General features: G+C 39.1%; 1 pseudogene; it reads left to right on the top strand.

Moving 5' to 3' along the window:
* The first annotated feature begins 303 nt into the window (after positions 1-303).
* Positions 304-2232, top strand: LOC146566621 (uncharacterized; annotated as a pseudogene).
* Positions 2233-5294: the final 3062 nt, after the last annotated feature.

The following is a 5294-nucleotide window of genomic DNA, read 5'->3' as shown; positions in this document are numbered from 1 at the left end:
TGCTTGCGAGTCGAAACCTTTCAAACCTCCGTATCCATTTTTCCCAATGCTGTGGCTTCGAGAAATCGAACAGCTCGGGGGGCTGGATGGTGAAAGTGGCATTCGGGGGTAGGTTAGCGTTAGCATTGTAGCCGCCGTTAGCTCGCTGGTGGGGCGGTGGCGTGCGAGGCCGCATAACTGTTGCGCTAGCTCCCGCTTCTTCGTCCGACATCTTTCGTCTCGAGAAAACTCTTTACCACTCCCAAAGTCGCTTGCTGTCCTCCCCGATGATAAGGCACTTATAACTATCCCACTCCTGACACCATGTCGTGGTTTTCGGTAGGGAAAGAGACGACACCTTGTAGAGCAAACAACTTCCACCTTTATTATCTCTCACTTCCGGTACCCAACACACTTTTCACCATAAAACCGGATATACTTAAACAGATAACACCACAACCCAGTTCCCATGCCTTTTTGCATAGGTTATAACAACTCCAATAATGAAAGATTATAATGAATCATTTTCAATGATTTCAGATATGTCATATGTAATTTGTGAGCATAAGTTATGAATTATGCCTTAACTGTTATAACTGCTTTAAATGTGGTAAGAATGATCTTGCTTGTGTGGGAACAGCAACAACAAAATACATAAAAATATAATTTAAACATCTATTATATTTGTAATATAGAGTAAGCGCTTTGTAAACTTTTTAAACTAAAACATGTAGTTCTTGATTTACCATACTATACTCATAAGTTAATAATTTCACTCAGAGATTCTTTCCCTTCCTTTGGATACATGTTCAAGTCGCCACTGTTTCCTTGATCCTATTTCCTCAAACAGGTTGGATTTATTTTTTACATTACTTTGAACTACTTTCACTCGATTAAAACAATGTCTCTGTTTAAAAATTATCTTTATTTGACAAATCAAATGTTATTCAAAGGATGTTTGGGAGGCCAGTGATGATAATGGCATTGTCCAAAATGTTTCTTCTGAATCGAAACAGCCACAAACTGACGTGTCTCCATCACGATCGTCTTCATCCCTCAAAAAAGGTAAAGTATTTTTCACATAAAATAATAACTATTGATTATGTTGCCTTCATAAAATTACATCGCCTATTATTAATCACATTTTTTTTTTACGTTACAGGAGTGTAGTACAAATTCATCCAACAAAAGTGACAGTAGTAATGCTACAAAAACTCTTTACCACAGCAGCCATTTTTTCCCCCATTGACCAGAAAGACTGGCAAGACCTTAAAAAAAAAAAAAAAAAAGCCACACAGAAAGGGAGGCTTTTCAAAGGTATGCAGTGGACTAATGTGGTAGCCACTGGCATTAAGTCAGTACACCCATTTTGCAGTTTTGGATTTAAGAGGCATACCATCAACACCAGTCAGTCAAGGTCTAAAACGGCTGTATTCTCATGTAAGGCATACTGCCGTTTTAAGGATTGTCCAGTGACTGTGAAAGTGCAGGTTAAAGACGAAAAAACCCTGAAGGCTGATGTGCGCCACAAGACCTGTGCATGGACAGTCCAGAGATGTAATAACGGAAAAACTTGAAACAAAAGTCCTTAGCTGGATTCTCTAAATCAAATACCAGAACAAGTTTTCCAAGCAGGGTGTCAGGATGAGGCACCATCTAAAGATGTCTTGAAAAATATTGCCTGGTTCCACAGAAAATAAAAAACAGAGACCTCATTTAAATGAGATGGTCAGTCTGCAAATGTTAGTAGACAGACAGCGAGGACTTCCAAATGAAGTCCTTCAGAGAGTGCTCCTGCATCCAAAAGGGGATAATGCTGTGGTCCAAAAAAAACCAACCCCTTTCAGTGTTTTACCAGCGGTGCAAAGACGATGTAGTATATTTTGATGCAACAGGAAGCATTATCTCTAAAGATAATGCTTCTGCTACTCCGTACTATGTGTATGAAGTTATAGTGAGAAGTCCCTTCAAGCGATCATCACTTCTACCAACAGCAACATATGTAACGCGTGACCATACCACTGCTTCTGTTACATATTTTCTTCAAGCATTTCAAACAGAGCTTACCAGAATGGAAGCAGGGCAAACAAAAGGCCAGTAATGATCATATGTGGCTCACTGGTGCTTCTCCAGTCCATTGCTATTATATTCTGCAGAGCAAGTTTGGAAGACCTTTTGGAGCGATACTTCCAGGTTATCACAGGACAGTTAGACACAGACAACTTCAACATACACTGTAAAAAAAGTCAGTAAAATATACAGCAAAACACCGTCAAATTCCAACGGTAATGGAGCGTAAAACCAAAAACTTCCTTTTACTGTATTAAATAGATTGAATAACCGTTAATTGTGAGACTGGATAAAACTTTGTTTTTTACTGTAATAAAATGTTGAAATTATAAATATTTTCTGTGAAAACAAATAAATATGCATACATTTTACAATTACATATTGTAATGTTGAAAATGTCTGAAAAACTTAGATTTTACAGTATTATTTGAGTAAAACTACATCTTTTGGGGTTGTGCACATTGGAATTCACAGTATAAAGCTGTAGATTTTTAAGCAAACAAAAACATTCATTTTTACAGAAGCAAGATGTTAAAAAATAGGGTCCACCGTAATAATACAACCAGTAAATACCATTAAAAAAAAAAAAAGCAAATATCAGCAGTGAAAGACAATAAAACTGATAGTAGAGCTGTGCGATAGAACGATAACGATATGTATCGCGATATAACTTTTTCGCGATAGACCTCGCCGCTCTTGTCCTCTTAAATAAAAAAAAAAAAAAAAAAAAAAAAAAAAAAAAAAGAACAGCCAATCCAAATTAAGTAGCGCAGAGCCGAACTAATCACAGCCGCAGCGTCACGTCACGTGACTTGTTACGTACAGCACAAGTGCCAATCCGCACATGTGTATTCAGAGCGTTCTCACTCCCGAGGCGTAACATGTCGACGTTTTGTCACGTCCCGCGGCGTTCCTGAGGAACGCGAAAGGAGACCTTCGGCGTTCTTATGGTACACGGCGGGTTATGGCTGGAATCCAGTGCAATGACGCTCCCGCGGTAATAGACGTTCCAGCCCTGTATTCCAGCCCTAAACCTAACCTTATCCCTAGCCCTGACCATAACCTTATTCCTGACCTTAACCAGGACTTTAATGATGTTAAATAGCGTGTTTCTAAGCGATTTGAAGAAAAAGAGCGAACATGTGTAGGTTCAGTCCAGACGGTTCTCATATTCCCTCTTTTTCCGAGGTCGTCATTTAGGAACGTGGTGGGTAGCCGAAAACGTAATATGGTGACGATTTGTCACCTAGCGTAAAATGTTACGCTTTGGGAGTGAGAACGGGTTGGTGTATTTGTTTGGGAAGCAGCCAGCCACTGTACCACCCGGGTAATGGAGGAAATGAGTGTGCCGACTAGAAAAATCAACCGAGCGTGACCGAAGGTTACCGAAGAGAAAACAGATGATGGTTCCAATGCCGGAGAGATTGTCGAACGGAAGAGCCAAAGAAGTTCCGTAGTGTGAAGGTATTTCGGCTATTTCAAGTCTGACAAAAAACAGAGTAGCGTGCACTGTAAATTGTGCCGAAAGCAAGTCTGGAAATACAATAAACTGGTGCATGCGCTACGTCCACACGTACCCGGGCATTCTTGAAAACGCAGATCTTTCTATGCGTTTGCACCTTTCGTCCACACGTAAACGCCGTTTTTGGTCACTGAAAACAAAGATTTTTAAAAACTCAGTTTTTGCAATTACGTGTGGACTAGAAAAACGGAGAAAACGCAGCATCAAAGGTGTGCGCATTTTTTGACGTCACACTGTGCGCCACGTTATTGTTTCGGTGAAATGAATTTTTACAATACTGTTACTGTTAATTCTACTCTCTGCAGTGTTTAAATGCTTACATATACACACAGTTACTGTCCCTCCACACATACGACTCGGTTCTGCTTCTATGCCCCAGCTTTGTTTACTTTTTCCCACCGAGGCTTCTAGACTTCTGATTGGCCAACATTTCTGCACGGTTAGGAATCTAGCGCCACCTGCTGCTTTGGCATGTTCATAGCAGCGTTTTCCTTCATTTCTGCCTTTATGTGTGGACGGGATTATTTTTTAAAACGAAAACGGAAAATCTCCGTTTTCAAAAATACCCGTGTACGTGTGGACGTAGCCTCAGTGTCTGACTGGAAGCGCTAATTCGTCATTCGGCTTTTGTCAGACTAAAGTAACTGTTAAAACTGTTTGAAAAGCTCAGCTATACAACAAGGAGAGATCGAGAATTTCCTTTTAGTTCTCAGTTTATTTGATATTGACAAAAGTTAGTCAGTTTTGTCTGTTCTTCTGTAAAACAAACTAAGATTTATTTTTAGAATTAATATTTTGTTTCTAAGTGGAATTGACAGTTTAGTCTGTTTCGTTTGTTCTATTTTGAAACTTAAACGCTTTAGCGGCTGCCTTTTGGGTAGTTTGCAATATTTGCCTTTATTTATCTGAAAAAGTCTCATGTTCCTTAAGTACATCTACCCTGTTGAACTTATTATGGGAAATAAATATTTAAAAACAAGCTGCTGATAATTTCACATTTTACTTGTGAGCAACGGCACATTTAAATCTTACAAAAATAGTTATTTGGCTTATATCGTGATAGATATCGTTATCGCCTGAAATGAAAAAAAACATATCGTGATATGAAAAAATCTTGTATCGCCCAGCTATAACTGATAGTATTTTTTTATTTTAAAATTCAGATACTGATATTGAAGAAAATATAATCTGAATCAAACATTATTCAGCTTTAAATATTGTTCAGCTTTAAAGTTACTGTGCAACTGTGTAATAAAAATGTGTGCTCACGACTTTGGCCTTGAGAGCGATAAGAAGCGATCGCCTCATCCTGCAGGCGAAAGATATCTGCAAGCGAAGAGACTAGAACACTCAAGGCCGCTTTCCTTTTATGGAGTTGTTTTTCTGCTAATGCAGCACTTTCCTCACAACCCCCTCCTGTAAGTTTTAGAGAATATATACCCATCCTCACAGCAAATATTAGGAATCTCTTGATGTGAGCTGTTTTTGAGAGGTTGTCTCTGTCTCAATAAAAGTTCACTGATTCCCCCATCTGCTGCAGGTGTCCGGTTGTCTTCATTCTCCGCCAGCCTGGTTAAGTCAATTCCTCCTTAACATCTAAAAGAACCTATTTAATGAAGGAAGACGGGTTCACTTTGTGTTTAATATTATTCTATTGCTGTTGTTGTTTTTTTATATCCTTCAATTGGCGTCACGGAACAGGATCCGCTCCAGGCCAAACTGG

The sequence above is a fragment of the Mchenga conophoros genome, linkage group LG9, assembly GCF_057382185.1.
Source record: "Mchenga conophoros isolate Kocher_MC1m ecotype Shallow Benthic linkage group LG9, M_conophoros_male_GT1.1, whole genome shotgun sequence".
NCBI lineage: Eukaryota > Metazoa > Chordata > Actinopteri > Cichliformes > Cichlidae > Mchenga > Mchenga conophoros.
Note: the sequence above shows the minus strand (reverse complement) of the source record. Positions and strands in the feature narration are given on the sequence as shown.